Here is a 26,358-nt window from a genome sequence, read left to right on the forward strand (position 1 = left end):
CAGTTTTCTGTAAATCACCTACAGGCTAAATAGAGCCCATAACAGTTGAGCACGCTGGCATTTGCCCTTTTTAAAAAAATGTGTCCAGGAGAAGCTTTTGCACACTGGGCAAAGAACAAATGTAAGCTTAAATGCCTATAGACTCAATATATCTTGCTATATTCCCTCATTATAGGCACATGGCCACCATGGCAGATGGTGGTGTTTAATGCTCTCAAACCACAGAGATGTCAGAGATTGTTTAATAAGACATCAGATGATTTTAACAGACAAAAGTCTTCAAATGAAATTACTATTCCTTTAGCTTCTTTACGTTTGGACCCATTGGTTATAACCAAGAATTTTCCAGGTGTTATGAACAAAGAGATTCATACATAGAATAAAATGTACTGTTGAGAGTAACCAGGAAACAATTCCCTTAAGTCTTCACAAATCATTGACTGCTTAGTTCACACACTGCATGCATTTCAAATGATCAACCAAATGGGTATTAGAGGCCAACTCTGCCCAGCACTACGGCGAAATGAAAGGGAAGTCAAAAAGCACACAGCACAGTCTTTCAAGAGCTTGAAATCTGGTTGGAAACAATTAGTGAAGACAAATGATCCAGTATAAAGGAGTATGAATGAGGGTAGCACAGATTATAGAAGTTTATTATTGGTAAGACACAGAAAGTACATAGAATTGATATATTTGCTTTAAACTCTCCTCACAGTTATCAAGGCATTGCTGAACTTTGTAAAGTTAGCTCTCTACAACACTGGAAGAATTTGAAAGCTCATGGAAGAAAGTGATTCAACTGGGCCAATTAAGTTCAATATATTTATTAAATATCCTACACAGGAATTGAATTCTTACGTTTATCTTTTGAGGATACCTCTAGTCTTACATAAATGAGAGATAAAGCAGGAATCAGGGAATTTAATTTTGAAATCATCTTTGTAGGTCTATCATTATTTTGTCTCTAACTTTGATGTTAATTGGAAAGGAATGGCACATGAATGATGTTATAATTGCTAATTTACTCATATTTAACTTCATTTCAGAATATTCACAATACACAGTTGGCTCTCAATGCATATCTGTCCTATATTCCTCCTAATGATCACTTGCAAATCTGATAACCTTGTAAAATGACTTTTAAAGTTGCATATCATGACTTGAAGTAAGTTCCATTATAATATCTTTGAACTATAATTTAAAATAGAAAGTTTCATTGATCTTTATTAAAAAATAAAATAGCAAAAAAGCAAACAATTTGATTAAAAAATGGGCAGAGGATCTGAAGAGACATTTTTCCAAAGAAGACATACAGATAGCCAACAGGTACGTGAAAAGGTGGTCAAAGTCACTCATCATCAGGGAAATGCAAATCAAAACCACAATGAGATAGCACCTCACACCTGTCAGAATGGCTAGTATCAAAAAGACAAGAAATAACAAGTGTTGGCGAGGATGTGGAGAAAAGAGAACACTTGTGAACTACCAGTGGGAATGTAAATTTGTGCAGCCATTTTGGAAAATGGCATGGAGGTTCCTCAAGAAATTAAAGACAGAACTACCATATGATCCAACAGTTCCACTTCTGGGTATTTATCCAAAGGAAACGAAAACACTAACTCGCCGAGATATATGCACCCCCTCCATGTTCACTGCAGCATTATTTACAATAACCAAGACATGGAAGCAACCTAAGTGTCCACTGATGGATGAATGGATACAGAAAATGTAGTATATATATATATATATATATATATATATATATATATATACACGATAGAAGATTATTCAGCCATAAGAAAGAAGGAAATCTTGTCATTTGTGACAACATAAATAGACGTTTAAGGCATTACGCTAAGTGAAATGTCAGACAGAGAAAGACAAATACTGAATGATTTCCCTTATATGTGGACTCTAAAAAAACTGCAACAACAAAAAAACAAGCTGATAGATAGAGAGAACAGGTTGGTGGTTGCCAGAGGCAGGGGTAAGATGTGAGCAAAATGAGTGAAGGTGATCAAAAGGTATCAACTTCCAGTTTTAAAATAAATAAGTCCTGGGGATGGAGTTTATAGCATAGTGACTATAGTTAATAATACTCTATTGTATGCTTGAAAGTTACTAAGAGAATGGATCTTAAAAATTCTCTTCAAAGAGGAAAATATTTGTAACTATGTATGGTGATAGATGTCAATTAGACTTACTGTGGTGATCATTTCATAATATATGCTAATATTGAATCATTATATTATATGTCTGAAACTAATATAATGTTACATCAATTATATCTTGCATTGTGAAAAAATTTTTTTTTAAATAACTAAATAATTCAACTCCTTTCCCGCATTCTTTCCTTATCCATCCGATATGTATATTAGTTCACACAACATGGTGTGAATTTACAGCCTAAAAACACAAAGGTATATATTAACTGCATTTATTTATATCTTGACTCAATATTTATTCATTAAAAAATCATCTTGAAAGTATTCTACTTCAATAAATCTATTTGTGACTCAAATGTTTTAAACTGCCCTTTCTTATAGACTGTGTTGATATTTTAAGTGATTTTCTCTCTCCAGATATGTATGTCTACGTATGTATCCATAGACCTTTATATATCTCTGTATTGGTCGCTTTATTATAAGCCTTTCTACTGAAACATCATTCTCTTCAAAATTATATGAATAACATTCCTAGTTCATCTTCTGTACCATATTTTACTAACTCACATTTTGTTCTCCAACATTCAGTTAGCTGCTTTCCACTTTATCCATTTTAGGATTTAGGGAACAAAAACAATTTAGATTGGTCTTAAGAACTTCCAAAACCAACGTTCTGAATGAAAGCCTATGAAAATAAGAAGCAATTTGTTTTCATTTTCTTCTATTTCCAATTGTTTCCTCCATTGCTCTACTTTGATCCTATTGATTTTCTCTGTTCTCTTTTCTGGGTAGCACTTATTACTCATTTATCATACTGTTGCTAGTGATTAGTATCCCTTCTTCTTTTTATACCCTTTTTCCTCACTTGCACTTTCATGGGTAAAACACATGGTGCTGTGTTTTCTTGCTCCTGGCCATTTTTTCTGTCCACAAGGCCACCTGGAAGCCTAGAAGGGAAGGGACGCTTCTTCTTCTCAGGGCTGCATCCCCAGTGCTGAGCACAGTGCCTGGCACTTAGGAGTGCAATAAGTATTTGATGAATGAATCACCAAAGGAATGAATGGATATCATAAGTTAATTTTGAATTATTCCATTTCAGAGGGACTGAAGAGTAAAATCATATTCCAAAAGCATGGACGTTGTTTCTGATGGAATCCTTAGTAGTCTCTTCATTTATGTTGCCTATTGTAGCGGATGTTTTTCTGTAAATTTCAAAATTCTAAAGAGGAATGAATTTACCTTAATGAGGTATTTATATTAGATGTTACATCATGACTCATACTTTAAATAAAATATCATATATACCCTCTCCCCCAAAAAGCTACATAGGTAGAATCTTTAAAATTCTTGAAAACAGAAGGCAACGTATTTCCTAACTTCTCCAACCAAGGTGGGCCTTTACCAAAACTTTAAGAAAGTTAGATCAGATCCTCTCCTTTTTTTCCAAACCTTTCTTTCAAGATTTAGCTCTAGTCCTTTATAATATGAAAAGGATAGAAACAAAGATCACTAAGATCACTTCTAAAACTGAAGTTTTTTATAGGCTTGGAGGAGATGTAATTTCTTCCACTATCCCTTCTCCTTTCAACTTAATCTAATTTGATAAATACCAATTTTCTATTGAGGTTTGCATAAAGGAAAGGAAGAAGAACATACAGGTGAATCAGACATGTTGCCCAAAGATAAAGTAATTTGCTATCTAGACAGGGACACATGCACACTAACTTTTTACATAAATAAACAGAGGAGGTTTACAAAGAGTATTCACTTTTTTCTTCCTTTAAAATTAAAAAAACATTAAATTCTACAGAAAAGGCAATGTTTTATAATGTTTATTTAAGTTTAAATAAAAAAAAAGAGACCTTGATTCTAGTCTTGGCCGCTAACTATGCCTTTATGGTCTTTGTTACAAATGAAAAACTCCCTCTCTGGAAGGACATCATATTCCTATATCTGAAATTCTGTTCAAAGAATTGAAGACTTGAAAAATATGCTTGTTATACTTGCATAAGTGCGTAATCATGACCATTATATTGGAAGGGACTTGAGAAGCTTCCAGAGGTAGAAACAGGTTCAGAGTTATAACGACTAGACCAAGCTCCCGTTACGACTAAGGGCAGTGCCTAATTTATCGCTTTTCAAATTTGTCAGATTGCTCCCTTTTCCTCCACTTCTCTTCCATGAAACAAACATATTTTAAAAAATAAGCCTTTTCCAAAATACCCTAGCGTGATCCTTGAATTGATGAGGGAGAAATTTCCTTTACACCCCTTCAACAAACTCAGTGTGAAGAAGAGTAGGAGCGAGTCAACTGGAGTTGAATGGAGCCGTTGTCTAAGGTTTCTGCTGCTAAGTTAAGGGTGGTGGTGAAGGAGAAGACCTAAGTCAGCACTCGGCAGACTTCAGGGTGCCTGCAAGCCACCCAGGGACTCTGTTAGAATACAGATCCTGCTTCCGTGGGCCTGGACTGGGACTGGAGATGCCTCACATCTAACACGTCCCCAAGTGACGCTGATGTCGCTGGTTACTTTGAGAAGCGAATGTCTGCTAGATGGTAGGAAAGCCATTTGGGAGATAGCCTGTCAATTAGTAACTAATTTTATATAGACTCAGCCCTAGAGCTCAGGAAATTGTACTTTTTCTCTGCTAGCTTTATGGAAAAGAGCAAACAGCCAATAGGCTAGCAGATGGCAGCAACACTTTCTTAAATTAAGTTCTAGGCCACTGCTGAGAGCAGTACATGCTTCTTCCATATCTATATTATGATGATCCTGGGTTCCTAAGAAGGTGTCAAATTTTGCTATTTATTTCCTATTTGAAAATGGCTGTGGGTGTTTGATATGTTTCAGGAAGTTTTTTTAGCAAACATGGTTTACAATGAAATTTGGAGTCTTTTTTTTTTTTTTTGAGGAAGATTAGCCCTGAGCTAACTGCAGCCAATCCTCCTCTTTTTTGCTGAGGAAGACTGGCCCTGATCTAGCATCTGTGCCCATTTTCCTCTACTTTATATGTGGGATGCCTACCACAGCATGGCTTGCTAAGCGGTGCCATGTCCGCACCCGGGATCCGAACTGGCCAACCCCAGGCTGCTGAAGTGGAACGTGCGAACTTAACCGCTGTGGCACCGGGCTGGCCCCAAAATTTGGAGTCTTCAAGACCAAATTTCATTTGTTGGACAATTGCACTATATGGAATATTTTCTTCTCTGTGAGTGAGGGGTAAGTAAGAGGCTTAAGCTTGTCTTTCTACGGTTTTGCCTGCTCCTGTCACATATTATCGAAAGATAAGGTTAGAACACTTGGCTTATATTTGTAATAATTTAGCAAAGATATATGGCTATTCTTGAATACAAAAGATGGAAATTATTTTTTCTTCAAATTTCCATGATGTTTCAGAGTGATACAAATTCTAGCTAAAATAGGTAGTCATTTCTTAGCGAAGGATTAAAACACACTAGATTCCATTCTTCAAATTTTTGTTAATTTCTGAGATCAGTGATTAAATTTGCTAGGTAACAATTACTCTTCAAAATGAATTACAAATTTTCATTCATTCAGCTCATTTTATGTATTTCACTAGAAAGTAATAACAGGGGATTTTCCTCATCAATATTATTTTTCCTAAGCCAAGCCAGCCCTGGTTTTATTCACTTTTTCCAGAACTTCACCGTCCTTTGGGATATAGGATCTGAATCTTAGTGTTCATAACAGATATAAGAATGTCACATGTGTCATGGATGCCTGTAGTCTGGGAAACAGAGAAGTTATTGTTTTTCCCGCTCGATGTCAATATGTGAGATCGTAGAGACTCTTTATTCTTCCATATTGGGTAGATACCATTCTATCTCTTACCAACAAGAACATGCAGCAAATACTGTTAGAAGCTGGCATATCCCATAATTGGAAACCTGCTCTCCATAGATGGCTGGTTATAACAGATTTCCCAGTAAATGATGTGAAAGTTTTGAAAAGATTATATATTTCTTAGGTATTTTTTCAGGAATTTAAACATACCTTAGAAAGGTATTCCAAGTTAAAAAATGAATCAAATACATTTCAATAGGAAAACTAGGGTTCATGAACTGAAGAGATCAATTACACTTATTACTACTATTAACAAGAATAGCTAACATGAACTGGGCACTTACTAAGAGCTTTCCCTATATCAATTCTCTTATTTCTTGGAAAAACCCTGTGAGGCAAGTACCATTATTTTATAGTTAAGGAAACTGAGGAAACAAGAGGCTAATCAATGAAGTCACACAGCTAGCAAAAGAGGAGCTTCTCTGATCACATCAAGATTAACCTACTTCAAGAGTCTGTGCTTTAACTGCTATCTTAGAATACGGGGAAAATGTCAAAATATTTTCATAGGGTCTCTTTGTATTTTGCTGCACAATAAACATCTATCTTTTATTCTTATAAATTTATCATTTCACATGACAATTTTTCTAGTATTCAAAGAGAGGAAGTCAACAACTGCCCATATGCAGTCAGGATTTTAGGTCTGTTTTAAGATTCAATCCCCAGGCATGTACCTATAAAAGGAAATGTCTATAGATGGAAGAATGTAGCTCTTGGTTGTATCTTTGTGCTACAATGATACTTGAATCATCACCAGTAATAAAGACTCCTGGGACAGTGAAGTAAATATGCCAAATCAGAATGGTATTCAGCGTCTTCCTCCATTGATGTGTTGGCTTTGCTAAAAACAGCCCAGATTTTGCCTGAATTGTAAACTAAGCAAATATGACTAGAGGATACATAAGGAACAGATGTTGATTTTTAAAAGACCATTTATCCATCATCACTTTTTCATATAATCAGCTGAAACTAGCATTCAATCCCTTTTCTTAAAATTGTTTTTAAAGTTTATCCATAAGGACTAAGCCTCAAAGATTCCATGGTAAAATGGGATTCACATATTTTGAAAACTCCATACTGTAATGATGGTTAGGTGAAATTATTTGTAGATGATCAAATAGTTTTCAATCTTACAGGACCAAGAATGTTCAGAATTGTATTCTTGTCTGTGCCGTGTAAATACTATGATACATTTAGTATACCAAATAGTTAGTTTAACTAGTATACCAAATAGTTAAACGAGTCAAGGTGCACCCTATCTATTCGTGATAAGAAACAATAGGCATGTGCAGTTCTGTTATACATAAACGTGGAATGTTGAGATTCCCTTGCAGGAATGCATTCAAATAAGTATAAATATTTCTGAATGGATACATAGCTTCTTTCCAAGCAGGAGAAACAGAACATCAGGGATCAGAAAGTAAGACCAAAACCTGCACCTGCTGCTTCCCGATGTGGACGTTAGTCAGCTTGTTTAACCTCTCTGTGCCTCAGTTTCCATTTGAAAGAGGGAGATACAATATTCTGAGGATAAAGTGATGTAATGTATATAGACCACTTCACATAATACCTTGTAGTCAGTGAATTGTAGAGATTTTCAATAATTTTTTTGAGAATCATTAAAGTCATATAAACTGCGGGAACAGGATGTTTGAAAGTATTGATAAGTAAAGCATATCATAATTTGCTATGGGTTTAAACCTAGCAGAACAAATGACTGAGCCAACTAGGATAATTTTGAGGTTAACATATTTCGAGAATAATTTTGAATGGCAGAAAAGATTGACTACAATTCCTCCTTCTTTTCAAAGCGTTTGAGTGGTGCCTTATTCCCTAGCTGGGTCAGAGCTAATTCTACTATTGGACGGTATGAAAATTTTCTGTATTTGGACAATGTCTCCCTAGTCACAGATGGATGGATATCTCTCTTACAATTAGGCAAATTTATGCTAAAAGTCTTAACAAAGAGATATTTTTAATATAAAGGTGAAGACTGTGTTAAATGGTGGTTGTCTCCTGTTATTTCAAACAATGAGACCAGCTTCTTGCTACCATGAATCTATGTAGTTATTTTTCATTTTCTTATTTTTCCCATGTAGTTCAACCCTACATCTTTTCTTTTCTTTCTTTTTCACTTTTTGTTTTTGGTTATGGGTTCAAGAAATTCTTACTAGTGAAAAAAATTAAAGCCATTGTAAGTAATACTTACAAGTATCTAAATCAAATATAAATATTAACATTATATATTATCTGTTTTTGTGATTTCTCAGCATGGCATAGATTCTAATAGCCTACAAAAATACCCATTCTCCCTTTCTCTCAAATAAACAGATCCTCTACTTTTAGCTGTGCATATGACCACCCAGCTAAAAGACTACATTTCCTATTTCCCTGGCAGTCAGGAGTAAGTATTGGCCAATGAGAAGTAAAAGGAAGTGTTGGCTGTACTTTCAAAAATTCTACTTAAAAGAGAGGCGGCATACCACCCCTACTTTCAACTTATTTTTGAAATACAGATGTGATGGGTGGAGTTATAGCAGCCATCTTGGATTCTAATAACGTGGATCAAATTCTATGGTGGACAGAGCAGAACACCGGAAGGAGCTTGAGTGCCCTGTAAACACGAAGCCATATCACCCCTGGCCTGCTTCTAAATGTCTTTCACATGTAAGAGTATTACTATGTATTCTGTTTCCTGCAGCTGAACTTAATCCTAATCAACATACAAGGTATTTTATACAGAATACTCATCCAAAGAGATGTTCTATTCAAACTAGATTTCTTTTGAGAATTACTGTATGCCGTATATCTTTCCTGGGAACTTGCCATTCATATTAACATAATAACATAATAAAAACTCAGAGAATCTTATAATAAAAGGAATTGTTTGACTTCATTAACTCATTGTTAACCAAACTTATATGACCACAGTTTTGTTTTTTATTTTTGGAATAACACCTATTAATATCCTGGGTTATCAGTATTCCTTCCACACAAGGCACACTGGGAAATGCTTGTCTACATTGCTGCTCCTCTGAATTAGCATTTGTCACACATTGTCCATACTGCTCAGCCTTTCGCTCACTTGCTGCTTGGGGAGACCTGTCCCTCAGTTTTTTCTCAGATCTTGGCAAAGTGGGCACTTGTGGAGTATCTGTCATCATCTTGTCCATTGGTGTATTAGACTGAGAAGCCTTTCCTTCTGTGATATGGAGGCGATTAGTTTGAATTTAGATAAAGTCTGTTGGATTTTTTTTGAGTTTATAACAAACATTACTAGATATCTACTAGGAGTAATAATTTCTCCTTTCTGTTTAGATATATGTTCAAGTCTCAAATAGCCAATAACTATAGTATTCCCAAGAATATAATTTTTGTTATAGGCCTTTCGAGAGAAAGCATTTTCTGGAATTTATTTTAAAAATGACATTGACACTGCTATCTATATCAGAAAGAAAATTTACCAGGAAACAAAGCACAGATTTGCCATATCAACAGGAGCCCTGGCCCAGAAAATGTCTATTAAATCATAGCTTTTAAAAAAAGGTATAAGATTAACTTTAAAATCGCTGAAAGTGAGTTAAGTGTATCAAGATACATCTTCTTCTTCAACAGTTAAGATTTTATTAGTGTGCTTTTAAAAAATGTTTGCACCTATCCCTCTATTGACATACTACTTTCTACCAAACTTCTGTTCTGTAAAATCAATACAGATTTAAGATCCCATTCCATAAAGGCCATACGTAAGAGTGATTCTTCTCTGGAAAAGCAAAAGTAAAGTCACGTAAAAAGAGTAAGCAAGGGCCCATCCAGCAGCATGTGGCTTATAATGATGTAGAAAAGTGACATATATTGAAGTGTGTTTTAGCATGAATCTGTGAAACAGGTCAGAAGCTATAATTTGGTATGCAAGACCTAAGCTTTTAAATATTTTGTTCTCGTTCTTGAGATTTACTGAAAGCTTTTTTCTTTAATGCCTCTTTATGTAAAACTGTTTCAGAAATAAAATTATGCCTTGTTCATTTAGTGAACTCCAGCAACTTAAAAAGTATTCTTAAAGCTGGCGTAAATGGTGGGCCCATGCTCAAATGACTCCTAGATTTGGGCAGATGATACGGAGTGAAGTAGATAAGGTATAAGACAACCAGGCCTGGTAAGAACTTTCTGGAAACATGGGACTGTTGACCTGTGGATACAGGTCCAGCAGTGCCAGAATTGACTTTTCAAGAAAAGCATGTAAACATCCTGACTTAAAAATATTGGCAACTAATTATTTAAAAAACATAGCAAACAACCCAAAAAATTGCAGGGTGAAACAAAAAAAACCCTGTGGGTCTAATTTCTAATTTATCCTAGAGGCTGTAAGTTTGCTCCATCTTGTTTATACCATCCCATTTCCTCACCCAACACTTCACTGAAGAAGCTTTCTTACGGTTTTCTAGTATCTCCTTGTTACTCTTTCCGAGGCATTGTGTAGTTTCTTTATACTACTGTTACTAAGTGGAGTGTAAGGGAAAACTCACCCTGAACTGATTACAATCTCTTATATGCTGATTATCATGCCTTTCAGCCCATTTGTGACCTCTGCTGTCTTTAAAATAAGCACATCCTTCAAAGGCAGACAAATCTCCCCTGAATCTGGAGGTTGGAAGCAAATTTTAAGACATCTTCTCTAGACCCCTTCCCCTTATTTGCGTTGCATTCCATCTACCACTTTCTCAGGCCATCTTCTCCCCAAGCCAGCCCCTCCTGGCCCTCAATTACCAAACTTTGAGTACCAGTGTCTTGGTTAAGAACCTGCGCTTTAAAGTCAACTTCATGCAGGTGGTCACCTGCTCTGCCGCTTACTCACCAAGTAACTCAGAATAAATTAGTCTCTTTACATCTCAATATCGTTATTGGTACAATGGGCTTGATAATAATAGAATCCACTTCTGAGTAGGATTGAACAGAACAACAAATAACAGTTTGCTCTATCCTTAAAGGTAAATATCAGCAAGGGCCACCCATTTCATCATTATATGGCTCTAACTCTCAGGGAATTCTCCCTAAATTTGAGTTAAAATGTCATCCATTGACCCCAGTGCTACTTCTTAAGGCCTAAGCAATCAAACTTCATCTTAAATGTAATCTCGGAGTGAACAGTGTGGTCTGATCCAGGTGGGGGAGAGGGAATTTACTATCACTTTTATTCTAGATACTGCGTTTCTTGTCCTGTAGACTGGGATGACATCTGCCGTCACAAATAACAGGTATGTCAGCCTAATGACCCAAATTGAGCTCATGGATACATCAAATCTCTAAGCCTTGACTTCTGTATCCAAGCATAGAACCTCACATTTTATCCCTTCCAAGCCTCTTTGAAAAAATACATAATTTCAGAAAAAGTTTGGCAAATAATCTCTCCTAGACGTAAATTACCTACCCATGATCCGTTGAAAGGGAAACTAAAACTAGCATCTTTAGGTCTTGATTCTTAAAAATTTACCTGTTTCTTCCCTTTTTCATAGGAGGAGGAAGGGCATGTTACGTCTATGTGGACATTAAAGTTTTTTAACTGGCAACGTGGAAATGCTAAGGGTCCTGGGTTAATCTAAATTTTAGTGTTGGATACACTTTCTCTTTTGTTGATAACTAAATCTTCTGCTGGATTTCTTCCTCTGCCTATATAAGACCATTGCTGAGTCATTCATGCCTTTAGCTTATCTGCTATATCAAGGCAAATGATAAGGCCTCAAAGGCATGTCAAGGAAAATGAGAACCCAACAGAATTTATAATCTAATGGAGTAGGAAAGAAATATCTATAAATAACCATAATGTAAGTTGGCATGGGTCCCTGGGTGCTTCAAAGGCACTGTTAGAGAATGATTAAAGGAGGGGAATATCACATCTTCATTTGCGCTAAGTTTCGAAGGATGGGCAGAAGTTTGGCAAATGGAAGTAAGGAGTATGATGATGAGTTTACAGGCAGAAAGATTAATAACAGCAAAGCCACAAGTCTTAAAAGCATGCTCCTTGTTTTGGGGCAGCAAATTTATACTACCTGGAAAGTAAGGAGTAAAAAAGCCTAAAAAAATAAAAAGCAATTTGGGACAAGAAAGCCACATGAAGGGTTTTGTCCTTATTCAGTAGGTAGTGGGATCAGATCCCCTGAAGTTTACAGAGGAGAGGAATAAGATCATCGTCACAAACCTTCAGGCTGTGATTAGAAGGATGGTCAAAACAATGGAGAGTCTGCAGGCAGGAAGACCATTTGGCAGTCTGCTGGTACAGTCTCGGTGAGGGTGATGAAGATCTGAATCCTGCGAGGCAGGCATAAAAACGGAAACCTAAGAGTTCTTGAGATACGGTGATATCATTCTAACATTAAAAAAAAATCTGCTTCTAAGCTTTGTGTTTAAAACGTGTACGTGTGTGTGTGTTTGTGTTGGCATGGCCTCGGTGATGCATCTAACCTTGGGATTTTAGGAAGACACCTGAATTCTTAATATCTCAAAGTGATCAAAACCTGGAGCAAAAAAGATGTCCCAACAGTTCTCTGCTCTTCTAATGTGTATCAATCCTTCCGTTTCTTTTCTTTTCTCCTTCAGCTCTCCCTACCCATTATCAATAAGGAAGAGGAAGAAAATGGGATTTAAAGGTGAAATATTATAATTCTATGATATGCAATAACCATAAGACTTGGAGATGGATGGTATGGAGTCCAATTCTAGCTTTGTTTTAAATTGCATAACTTTAAATACATCTTTCAATATCTCTGAACCTCAGTAAAACAAGGGGCAGCCCATTTCAGCATCATTTGGAGGAGATTTTCAAATTATACAGGCTCAAGAGTTTGATATGTGTCTCCCACCTCCCCGCCCCCACCCCTGACCAGCTAAGAATCCCCTGGAATAAACGAACTCCAATTTTTCTTCCAGATGTAAACTTTTATTATTCTATAATTCTATTTTGCACAACTTCTGCCCAGATCACTTCCTCATTCTACCCTGTTTGCTTCTACTTTTTAGCTACTAGAGATGGAGACAATTTTCTGGGGCTTTTGATGCTATCCTTTGGGGCTGTCTTCCCATTAGAGGTGAAAATCAGAAGCCAGTTATGTTAATGCCTTGAAAGGTGTTATTGAAGACTCACTCACTACTCATGACTCCAAGTGGAAAATGAGATAAGTCCAGCCAGCTTCCAGGGCCTTGGCCATCTGACTCTTAGAATTCAACTTCTACTTAATTGTCAATGGATTTAGGATACCAAGTCTCACTGCCTTTCAGGTTTCTAACCACATAGAACCTCTCTTTATGGTGGAAAGAATTTGGTCCCTGTGGGCCTAATGAAAAATAGCAAGTCAACAAATAATAGAGTTTTACTCTTTGTTTCCCCCACTTAGAGAGAGCTAGCAGTTTGTGAATCTGCACACGATAACATTCTACAGTGAATCCCAAAAAATCATTAGAAATGCATATAATTCTCTTTTACCAAATGCAACATCAGGTTCAGACATGCCTCACCAAATCCTACATTTCTTCTAAATTCATCTCCAGAGCATACCAGCTCAAGGCTCATACTGAGAGTTCTGGCAAATTATCCCCCAAGTGCCAATATCTAACACACACTACATTGGTATTATTCAATGAGAGGCTGATTCCACGAGAAAATGCAGAGTTAAGTGTACAGAGTTTATCTTATCTGAAGTCATTTCTCAGCCTTTAAAGATCAGTGAAAGGCAATATTACATGTTCTCACTTAATCTTTGCTCATTACGGAAGGAGATGCCTCAGGTCAGTTTTACAGCAGACAGAGAGGTGGGGTGTCTAGAAGTACAATGTAGGTGGACGGCCTCTGAGCAATCTGTTCTGGTGGCTGGGCCATTGTAAATGGCCTAAAATTACCATGCTTTCTCAGTATCTGCTGCTGCCCACACGTGCACCATGAATCAAGGGACAATTGCTTCATGTGCTGGGGTGATAGCAATGAATATTAATCACAAAGAAATGGAACAAACAGTGACTGCGCTTAATTTCTGAATAACATACTACAAATTGAAATAACTCTGGAAGTTTTGACACTAACTGCCATTGGTTATTTACCGAATATTCTTTTGTATATTATCTCTCACTTCCTCCAAATAACAGCTTATTAGGAGTTAAATTGGAATTGCTAAACTAGGTTGCTTCCCTGGGCATGATTAAGAATAGGAAATCAATGCTGTGTGAAGTGTCCAAGTGCTTCAGGCCAGTGATGGAATCTTGAATGAGTTATGAGGCATAGGGATCAAGTTAATATTAGGGGTGAATTCTTTAATTTACACAGTGTACTAAGGTAATTGACTTCTTAATATCTTTGATGGGATGCTAAAAAAAGACCACAACCAAAACAAACCTATATATTTCTAAATGCACATATAATATAAAAGTAAATTTACAGATAATTGTCTCGATGGATATACCCAAAATTGCACAATGTGGTTACATCCGGGGAGGAGAGTGAGACTGAGTGCTGGTCAAAGGGAGTGTTAGTTCCATCTCTCCTGTTTGAAGGTTTTAGAGTAAGAATGTATCCATGCATTGCTGTCAAAATTAAAAATAAATAAAATTTGTAACAATTTTGTTAATGAATTAATAACTGAGTCCTAGGTTGGACTGTGCTCTGCACCAGGGAATGACATACTTCCTTGTGTGCTGGGAGAAGAGCCTGTGTCTATCTCCTTTCCTCTCTCCTTACTTCTACTCTAGCTCTGAGAGTGCTATGCAAAAGGATGGCTCACACCCGCACTGAATTTAATGTCAAACTTCCCACAGCATTTGTGGCACTAGCCGGTTCCTTTGTAAGCCACTTCACCCTTGCCTCTCTGTTTAAAGATGGATATGAATAAGTGGACTCTCAGGAGGTTCTCATCACTGACCTGAATGTGTTAAAGCATTTAAACACTTAGGAATAAAAATGGTACTGGTTCTCCTAAGCATATTATTCTGACTTAGGTAGTGCTTCCCAAAGTCCAAATAAAAAACTGTCTCAGTAAAACCTAGATGTGGTTGATCAACATGCAAAACTGCTGGAATGAATTATATATACCAAACCGAATAGACAGTCTGTGACTTCCTATTATTTAATCATCTCAAAACACCTTTAGTTGTGAAGTAGATGCAAGGACAGTGAAAGTTGGCTTTGAATTAAGAGCTACAAGATCCACCTGAGCACCGGTCCCAGCACCATTATTTATTAACATGATTTGGGGAGAGTTAATTAGCCTCGATATTCTTATTTACCTAAGGGGGCATGATAATACCTACCATGCCTACCTTATAGCATTATTTGGAGGATCAAATGTTTGAAAATGCCCTGAAGGGTGAATTGAAAGGAAGGGGGGAATTTATTTGCATTCTGTATTTTCAAGGATGAATATAATGCTCCTTTCTTTTTACTCATCTTCTTAGAAAATCCATCCCCACCCAAGCCTTAATTTTCTAGATGACATGATGCTTTCCTGGACATCTTCCTTAATCTAGTTTGAATTTTATTGATTCTTCTTTGAATACATAAAGAAAATCTTGCTGAATTTTTCAGAAGTGTCAGTTTCCCAGAAAATAATTTTAAATTTCTGCAATAAGAGCTCTCTTTACCTATTATAATGTTTTATACATGAAAGAATCCACAGTATTTTATAGGGCTGTGGTTAACAGTACAATAAGAACCATGTTCTGGGGACCCTGTCATATAATAGGAAATTCCCTGGATCTGGAGGGAGATTCTAGTGTCTACTTTGTTATTAACTAGCTATGTGACCAGATGACAAATCACCTAATGTCCTTGAGCATGGTTCTCTTCACCTATACAATGGGATAAAACTTCATAGGCTTGTGATAAGGAACAAATGAGATCAATTACATACAAAATGGGCAAGGCAATTTTAAAGAGTTTATATATGTTAAGAGGAGCAATGAAAGAGGAAATGTGTTTACCCTGTGTTCTGTTTGCCAGTTTCAAGCCAACATGTTACCTATATACTGTAGTGTTATCCAAAACTGCATGAAAACAGATGGCGTGTATGGTGTAGCTTGGAATCTTTAACCACAAACATCTGTCTCTGATCAAATCACTCCTTTCTGCCCAAACACCTTCCACCAGTCCACACAATCTAGAATCAAGTTGAAGCTCTGTTGCCTACTATTGCCTGACTCTAAGCTACCCTTCCAACCTTACGTTGCATACTTCCATTTGTAGACTCCATTCTTTAATCAAATAAACTGCTTCTCATTCACCAAATACTACTTGAAACTTCCTACCTCACTGTTTATTGACTGCTTTGAAAGCTCTCTTCCATTTTTACATGTCCTAGTCTTTAAGGACTCCGTCCAAATGTCTTCCATCACGATTTTTCTTTGAGTCCTATGTTCTGAAGTACTCCACAGAGCTTTGCCATTTTACTATTTTGACCTTTTAGTATTGTTATCTATGCACACAATTTATCTTCCTAATTACACTATAAACTCTTGAGTGTAGAACCCAGCTGGTTTCAGCCTCAAAGGACTTACACAGCTTGGTCCAAAGTGTCACACTTAACAGAAACTCTGCAAATGACGAATGAATGAATGAATGAATGAACAAGAGAGACTGCATTTAATGGATACAAATAAGAGAAGGTCAAAAGGAGACCCCAACTCTAACCTTCGTGAGGAGATTATGGATTTGACATAAATAAGTAAAATCAGCAATCTGTGAAATTCTGAAGGAGAAATGTCTAGTAATCATTATGTAATTGTGTAGTTAAGTGATTATGTGCAAAGATATTTTGCTGGAACTCAATTCTCTAGTATCATACAGTTCTTACTGCTGTGTTTTATCTTAAGTTCTGTGAAGTCTAACCTAAAACTTATATAACATAATGTAGCCATTAAGTCTCTGGAATTAATAGGTTGCAAAAAAATGTCTGCAGGGTTGCAGCTTTCTAAAGAGAGCAGGGCTAAAAGAGGGAAACAGTGAGGACTTGTGCCTGATCCCCTCTCCAGGGTCCTGCCCAGCTCAAAACTAATTGGTAATGTCAGGGACAGGAAGACAGGGAGACAAGAGGCTGGACTGGATGACCTCTACAGCTTCATCCTAATTTTGCACTTCTAGACTCCTGGATATTTTTCTGGTTTTCTTGAGCTACCATTAAGGATGTGTCAAATGTATCATTTTATTGGCTCTAAACAGACTTCAGAGGGCAGGCATGGAAATGAAAGAGAAGTAAGATGTGTTCTCTCTGCTTCGTACATCGAGGCTTGACAAATTCTCAATTCATGGTTTAGCTAGCATTTCAGTGGGTGATCTATGAAGCACAGGAAAAGTGCTCAATTTCATCTTCTTGCGACCCTATTTACTACCCATGTCTGACAGCAGGTAATGATGTTGTCTATGTGCTCAAAAGATTCCCTGCCCCGCCATCCATCTTACACTTTAACAAACTTGCCTTTTGTTACTGATTCCTGCACATGTCAATAGTGTTCCAGAATTCCTCAAAGCAGCTTTGAGGTTTGTGTTTGGGGATGGTGGGAATGAATTTGGATCCTACACTTCTAGCAGAGCAGGATGTTAAGGACAGACTCGGCTCTTACTGCAGCTCCCCAGCCAAGAAAATACTGGAATAGGAATAACATAATCACAGGGTTTCTTATATTTTTATCAATTGAAATATATTTATATTCTGCCTGTTTAAAAAAAAGAGAAAGATTTGATATGGCTTCATTTAGCAAACACTGTGCCAGGCTCAGATGCTCGGTTAGGCAACAGAATGGAGAAAAGCACACTTCCTCTAAAGCTACACCCTTTCTCGGTCTGAAGATAAGACTTTTCTGAAATAGCTGAGAGAGATAGGACTAAAGCAACTTGCATTTCCTGATGTTTTGTTAAGTGTTCCTATTTTTCACTTGTGGATTTGCTAAATGGGGAAGTGGTCACCTGAGTTTCATGAATATGAAGCCAATATACCCCTTGGTTGAAACAAGAGGTCACGCCAGGTGATTGGCTGGAATCTGCAGCCAGCTCCATCCATGAAATACCATCCATGCTTGTGCACACCTGGCACTGACCTCCTTCTTCTCTACTCATGTATCTCCATCAACTCCAAAGAAGCCTTCCTCTGAATAACTCTGCCTAATTACATTCTTTCTGCACACTATTGTGTCTGTGTGCCTGTGTCCTTTTGCATTGACTTTACAGGCTATATATGGTATTATTTACTGGGCATTTAGACAGGCTTTTCACAGGCAAAATGAACGAGTTTCTGGCGACACGGCAGGGTTCTATGAATCCAAATGTGAGATAAAGGAATCTAATTTAGTCCCTCTTCCTAGGGTGGTCTTCTTGCTTAGTTTTAAACTCTGTCCCTAGGATTGGAAATTCTTCCTGAACTGGCAGGTTCCCCCCTGCCTGGCAACTCCAATCACCCTTCTTTACCTAGGCCACCTCCTCTGGAAAGTTCCCTGTGACAATATGCAGATAAGTTGGATCATTTTCTCCTCTGCGTCTCCTATTTACTTTTTTTAATTGTACTTATTGCATTATTTTGCTTTGTTTTTTCTGTTGATGTAACTTTTTCTCTCCCCCTACTAGATCATAAACCCTTTAAGGGCAAGACACATGTTTTATAAACCTCTGTGTTCCTAGTGATTAGCACATAGATGGTTATTCATATTTGTTACATTTAATTTGAAAATTAAACTCTAAAGATTATTATCTCGAAAGTCTTTAAGGTTTTCTTTCAGCTGCTGCAAAAGATATGTCACTGATGTGATTGGTTATTTCTTTAAGAAGACTGAATACATGAGCTTTACTCAGACACATTTAGATATCCAAGAAAGTGATCTGTATATAAAGGTATAGCATATGATATGTACAGAAAATGACCTCAAGGAAAATACCAAAAGTGATTATCACTGGGAAATGAGGCTATAGGTCATTTTCCTACATATAGCAATGTAATATGGTGAATATGCATTATTAAAATAAAGACAATAAATATTAACCATATGTCAGAAGACATATGTGAGATCTCGTCATCAATGTCTTCCTACTTGTTAAAAATTTAACAACTGAAACACGACATTCAAAGAATTAGTTTGTCTAAGTCCAATGCTGCATGATGGGATGCTTAGCGATAACACTTGGACGGGGAATTCACTGCCCTGGGAAGGGAGTTGGAAAGGGGCAGAAACATGACGTTATTTTGGCAATTTGGATCCTTGATGCTTATGAGTGACATTGAGTTCTCTCACTCCCACTTCCCTTCTCAACTTCAATTTCTTAAAACCTGAATTGCAGTGACTTATGTACATGTTCATTGATCCTTCTCAACCAGTGGGCTTCTAACTTTTCTGACTGTGTCTTACAGAAAGAAATACATTCTACATTGTGATCCAGTGCACACACAGAGCCACTCCACCAAGAATAGCTGTCATGTGACGATACCCTGACTTCATGGGAGGTACTCAGATGTTTTCTATTCCATACTATTCTAAATAAATAAAAATGCTCTTCCTAATCTACTAAGTTGATTTCATGACTTGAAACTTGAAAACCATCGTTTGAGACTCTAAGGACTCTGAGGTTGAGAACCTTGCTTTATTCATCTCTGTCTCTTATAATGCCTTCACACACAAAAGAAAGTCAAGAAATGTTGTTACATAAATATTTTTTTCCAAGTAAAAGGAATAATCTCTTGGACGGCACTGCCCGAACGATCTTTTGATTTCCCCCACTGTGTTTTGTGTGGTGCAGAGAACACAGTGGGCACTGGCCAGTTTCTTTGCTGAAGAACTACAGAAATCTACAAAAGATTCAAGCTTTAATGTCTTCATTGAAGGAAGGAATAAGTAAACGGGGAAAAAAAAGGAAGAAAGGCAGCGTCAGCTTTGTTCATCCTCAACCAAAAGGTATAGGAACGCACCGGCCTGGAGAATGCTGAGACTGGCGATCTGCCGAGTCTCATGTTGGCCAGCGGGAGCTCATGCGATTTGTATTTTATCACTGCTAGACAAAACGTTGCTGAAGGGGAAACACTTTTAAATCAAAATGGCAACTTAACGTAAAACAGTACTCCTCCCTTGATCCCCAGCCCATCACCTGAATCTTCAGCAGATTTGTCCTCTAACATCTCCAAGTAATGAAAATGAACTCATTAGCCAGGAGCTAAAGCTTGTCCATATCTTCTTTTGCTTCTCCTATTGCATTGACATTAAATGTACAACCATGTGTATATATCAAACTTTAGCCTAAATAGATTTATGTAAAGAGGCTTTCCCTAGCGGAGTTTATTCAAGCTGTACTCAGCAAGAGTCATTGGGAACTTGCTCTATACCAGGCCTGGTGTTAGATCATGGGGGCAGAAAAGTGAGTGAAACCTGAACAGCTTTAAGTCTGTTTGGCGGAGTCAGCCATGTACACAGTAAGCTTTGCCACCATATTTCCAGTGTCACACTATAGGTCTGATCAAAGAGCCATGGATACATAGAAAGAGAGCCACTCTTTTTGTCAAGAGTGAGCGATGAAGTCCAGGAGGAAGACACACAGCAGAGGTGACATGAAGACTGAGCGAGAGTCACCAAAAGTAGAAGGGTAAAGGGCATTCTGGTTAGTGGGGACTATATGAACTTGGCTGCCAGGAACAGGTTAAGTGCAGGATGCTTTGGGGATTGACGAGTGGCTGGGTGTTTTTGTTGCTTAAAGGTTTATGGTGCAAGTGGAGCAGGAATAAATTGATATTATGTTGAGAAGAAACTTGAGTTTCATGGCAGGGAGTTGGGTATTTACTGGGCATTTAAACGTGTACCACTTTCTTTATTCTCTAATTGTCGAATGTGTGCAAAGCTGGTCCTCCCCAGTGTTTATGATGTGGAATTAGACAGCTGGAAGGGAACTCAGGTTGTTTATCCCTGATAAATAATTTTATACATGAAGAAACAGAAGTAGAAGTCATTTGGTTAAAAGGGTCTTTTCCCGGGGTTTGGAGAGAATTCAGTCTATTTGCATATAGATCGAAAGCAACCTTCCTGCTGCTGTTGTATGGACTGGCTCTTAGTCAAAAGAAAAACAGCTCACTGTTTATTGAAAACGAGCAGGAAGGAAGTGCAGGAGCAGGTGGGTGTACCCGATAGTCTCACTGTTCAGGACACAGAGGAATTTGGTGTAAAGGTAGCTTTGATCTGGACACCTTCCAAGGTAACTGAGTTACAGAAGTACCAGAAGGACTTGGTAATGAGGCAGTTTTATGCTGAAGGTAATCACCAGCAACAGCGTCTGGACTCCACCACAGCATCTTTTGCATTCAGTCATGAACAGCATATGCAGAAGGTCATCTCTTCCTCAGGGATTTAAAACAAAATTCTCCTTAGTTAGTGTACAGGAATTCCTCTCTTGGTAACAATGAGTTTTGGGGTAGAGGCTGAAGCCCATGAATACTCTGAGGCTGGGAGTATCCGCCTCCTTCAATGAGTCCTGTTTTGACCTCCACTGGGATGTAGTATTTTAGTATGAAGATCATAGGATGATGTGACCCAGGAAGAGGCCCTGACAAGTCACCACCTGGAGGAATTTGAGAAATTTCTCCTCTCATCTGGCTCTTTCCTTCAGGTGGGCTATCACTTGATTTCCATGGGCATCAAGCTCTGGGTTATAGGGTGCCATCGTGACCCTAGGCCATATTCACCCTAGTAACAGGGCGAGGCCTGGTGTCTTTGCATGAGCCGTCAAGAAGCCTGCAGAGAAAGAGCTCATCCTGAGGGAGGACAGAGCAGAGGTAATAAGCTGGATCCAAGGAAGAAGGCTTGCTTCCAAGGGGAGTGACCAAGTCATTTAACTCTGGTCCAGCCCCACCCAGTCCTACAACAAGGGAGGTGGACCCCAAATCAAGTCAATACCAAAGCAGAGTTTCACTAACTCTCTGGGAGGATTGAGCTACAAGGGTTTGTGGCTTATGCAGTTGTGCCCTGCACAATGGGCCCAGCGGCAGTGTCCTTATTGCTAAGGAAGGCTAGGGTGTTTTTTGCATGTTCGAATAAGGAATGAACACAGTGGAGGGCGCCTACATCTCTAAGAATGAAGACAAACTCTATGGATTTTGCAAATGAAAAAAGTAATTCAAAGTTGAACAAGTAGCCATGGAAATTTAGATGTCCTCACAGGCAGCATAGACTCCAGTAATCATTTGCTTTTCACACAATGTGGCAGTTTTTGTCTCAGTTTGACAAAATTATAAGTGAAGAACAAGAGTATGACAAAAGGTAATTGGCTGGCAACTAACCCGTGGAGAACCATTGCTTTCTCCAGAAATCAGGAGGTCGGAGGCACAATGGGAGGACCACGCAGGCTCACACACCACGGTACTCTCTCAAGTGATTGTACCATCAAACGTTATGTGACAGATTCTGTCCTAGACCACATGCAGGTCGGGTTAATTCTTCTCCTCATTTCCATAAAGATCATGAGCAAAAAATAAGCATGACAGCTGAGGCAAAAATGTAATGGTCTTTCTGTAAATATGTAGAGAAAGCACATCATGTAAAGAATGCTAATGCCTATTCGCCTTTTGGGCAGGATGCTTCTAAGAGGAAAAAGAATATTTCTAACTGCTTTAAAAGTCTTGCTACTTAATTCCTGATAAAATATAAAAACATTGCCTTCAATCTATCTAACACTTGATTTTATCATGTGGCGCTTAGTCAGTTGTGTCCCCAGAAGGCTGCTGGCAAAGACACGTCCCCAACAGGCCAGCTCTCTCTCCAGGTCAGAGCACCTCCACACCTCATGCTGGCTGCTGGACGTCTGATCTACTTCTCAGAGAAGGGATATTTGCCAAGTTAACTTTGAAATTATAAATCATCCCTTTCCTTAGAACTCAACCGTTCCAATGGTCTCTTTGATATTCCTGTAACTGTAGACAAAATTGTGGAGGATGCATTCTCATTTTTCTGCTCACGTCTGTTAAAATTGCCAGAACACTTAGCATCATGGGATTAGGAATAGAAATACATTTTTAAAGTTCATACACGAAGAAAAATGCTTCCTTCCAGTAGTCCAATAGTGTGTTTGTACCCTCTAGTCGGTCAAGAGTATTTATAAAGCATTTGATGCCAAAAGACTTTACTGAAGGAACGAATCTCAGAGACCACCTGCCTGCAGCTCCCTTTTCTAGTCCATCTGGGCCCTGAGCTGTGTCCACCTCAGAATTTTACCTCTCAAATAAGCTCATCACAGGGATAAAGGATTATAGATGGAAAGACCTAGAAAGCATCTCATTGGATGTCTTCCATTTAGGCTTGAGAAAATGCAGAGATTAAATGACTTGTCCAAGAACCTTCTGGGTCGTAAGTGGTGCTCTGGGGTCAGGCCCCGCATCCCGAAGCAGCCTGGCATCCCGACCCCTGGCCCCTGTTCTTTCCCTTGAGCAATGCTGCTTTTACCTCTCTGGGTGACTTGTGATGGAGGAGTAAATAATGCAACATTGTATAGCATTACCATTTATTAAATGTGCTTTTGAAATACAAAGCCCACACTAAAAAAAAAAAAAAAAATCGCAAACACAAAGAAAGACAATTTTGAAAATCTCCTCATGAAATGAATAGGGAAATTTTCCGCCTCCTCAGCCAACTGGTACTAAATGTTCTGTAATTGGAACTGAGGAAACACCGAACAAAAATACAGTAGTTTCAGGGTGGTGAGAGGCTGCAGAGTGGTCCTGTGGAGATCCTGTGCCTGCAGTGCCCACCGCACAGGGGTGTCATCTGTCCCCCACTGCCCACATGAGCAGTGTCACCGTCTATGGCCTCATTTTATTGTGAGCAACATTCATCCAAGCATGTTCCACAGGAACATCTCATTTCTGAATCTTGGGGACATCAAGTTAAATCTCACATACGCTGCTTTACGTTATACACATTTTGACCGAGGGTGAGGGGTAAAGAATGTGATGTATTTTCCAGCACTTTACATACATTATCTCTTCTAATCCTTACAACAACCTTGAGAAGTGCATATTTTAATCTTCATTTGATAGATGTAGGAATAGAAACTCAGAAAGAATCTCCCCCATAGAGCCAATAAATAAGTGGATGGGATTATCTGAGTTCTTTGTGATCTAGAAATCCATGGTGTTTCAAGAGGCACATCTCACAGTCTGTCTTAAATTACAGTTCCAGGGCATGGGCGTCATTTTACCATTAAACGAATTCCTTAAAAGAGACAGGACGATTTTAAATATAAAGAGTTTTTCAAATTCTTTAAAAGTCAAGGTCGGCACAGTATTTGAATAGGGAGAAGCAGTAATAATGACAAAGAACTCCTACTTAGCCTACTTAGCCATGAGTCAGGCAATGCTCCAAGTGCTTATCATTCCTTTGATCCTCATGGCAATCTTGTGAGGGAGGTACTGTTACTGTATTCATTTTAGAGATGAGCAAAGTGAGCACGGAGAGGTTGAATAATTTGCCCAAGATCACACAGCTAGTAAATGGCAGAGCTGGATTTGAAATCCAGGGGGTCAGGCTCCAGAGACCCTTTCACCACTCTGTTGTGCTGCCTTTCTAGCCCTCCCCAACTGCAGATGGACAAGGCGGGTCAGAGGTTTGGAGTAAAGCTGGTAAGAGAAGAAACTGCAAAGACTTCTACACTAAAATTTATCTGGAAATAAATACTTTTTAAATATGGAAAGTAAAACATGGGAATGGAAGCAGCTGTTTCAGAACCCCAAAGTTGCTGGAATAATTCTTGACTTCAGTGGAAGCTAAGCTAATCAACTTTAAAAGTTCTGAAGTTCCCTGGTGACAAAAAAGAAAAACACAAAGTAAAAAAATCACTGAATCCCCAAATCCAACTAAATTAGGCCTTCTTTACCAAGTGGGATGGTCTTTGAGCAAGCTGTAGCTATCGCCTCTGGTAGGAGATCCACGGACTGTCAGAGGCAGCAATTTTTCTTCCTTTATAATTGAGGCAATTGAGGCTCAGAGAGGTTAAGATTCTCATTCCTGGAATGGGCTTATACCTGTTGGTTCTACACATGTCTACAGTTAAACAGTCCAGTTCACCACACAGATTCATTTAGTACACAAAGAGATGGAAATAAGTGAAAACCAAACCAAACCAGACAACAACAAAACAAAAGCAAGCTGACGTTAAAGAACATTTCATTGTATATATATACATCACATTTTCTTTATCCATTCATCGATTGGTGGGCACTCGGGCTGCTTCCATGTCTTGGCTATTGTGAGTAATGCTGTAGTGAACACAGGAGTGTATCCAGCTCTTTGAATTGTTGTATATATACACAATGGAACATTACTCAGCCATACAAAAGATAAAATTGTGCCATTTCCAACAACATGGATAGACCTTGAGGGTATTATGTTAACTGAAATGAGCCAGACAGAGAAAGACAAACACTCTATGATTCCACTCACATGTGGAAGATAAACACATGGATGAGGAGAACAGATTGGCGGTTACCAGAGGGGAAGGGAGTGAAGGGAAGGACAAGGGGTTGAGGGGAACATATGTATGGTGATGGATGAAAACTGGACTATTGGTGGGGCTGGTCCAGTGGTGTAGTGGTTAAATTCGCAAGCTCTGCTTCAGTGGCCCAGGGTTCGCAGGTTTGGATCCCAGGCACAGACCCAGCGCTGCTCATCAAGTCATGCTGTGGCAGCGTCCCATATATAAAAAATAGAGGAAGATGGGCATGGATGTTAGCTCAGGGCCAATCTTCCTCAGCAAAAAGAGGAGGATTGGCAATGGATGTTAGCTCAGCATGCTCAGGGTTAATCTCCCTCACCAAAAAAACAACAACAACAAAACCCCAAAGAAAAACTAGACTATTAGTGAACACAATATAGTCTACACAGAAACAGAAATATAATAACGTACACCTGAAATTTACACAATGTTATAAGCCAATATGACCTCAATAAAAAAATTTTAAAAAGCTTAGCCATTTGAATTGGTAATATTAACTTGCAACTATAATCTAAATAAATTTTTTAAACTTCAAAAAAAAGAAAACATTTCCAGAAAGCAAGTTTCTGCACACGTGTTGCAGCAAATCCCACTGGCTATGTCCACAGGACATACACTGGCATCTACTAGCCTTAGGACATCCAACCTGTCAGCAGGTCCCTTTGGCTCTACTTCAAACAGATCCAAAATCCTAGTCCAGCCCGTGAACATCCCATCCCACAGTCTCCCAAGTTGGCTCTTTCTTCCATCTTGTGCCTCCTACCACCCACTATATATACAGCAGCCAGAGTGGCACTTCTAAAACATAAATCATGGCACTCCTCAGCATGAAATCCCTCCAATCTCCTCC

The 26,358-nt window shown here is 38.3% G+C and overlaps 1 protein-coding gene across 8 annotated transcripts in view; it reads right to left on the reverse strand.

Moving 5' to 3' along the window:
• CHRM3 (cholinergic receptor muscarinic 3) overlaps positions 1–26,358 on the reverse strand; it is a 455,156-nt gene that overhangs the window by 42,020 nt on the left and 386,778 nt on the right. The window contains exon 3 of one of the 8 annotated variants that reach the window (XM_044758514.2): positions 12,222–12,331. The exons of the other annotated variants lie outside the window; for them this stretch is intronic. The gene's annotated coding sequence lies outside the window, so the exon portion shown is untranslated. The remainder of the gene's footprint in view (positions 1–12,221; positions 12,332–26,358) is intronic. 8 annotated transcript variants of the gene reach the window in all.

This window comes from Equus asinus, chromosome 2 (genome assembly GCF_041296235.1).
Source record: "Equus asinus isolate D_3611 breed Donkey chromosome 2, EquAss-T2T_v2, whole genome shotgun sequence".
NCBI lineage: Eukaryota > Metazoa > Chordata > Mammalia > Perissodactyla > Equidae > Equus > Equus asinus.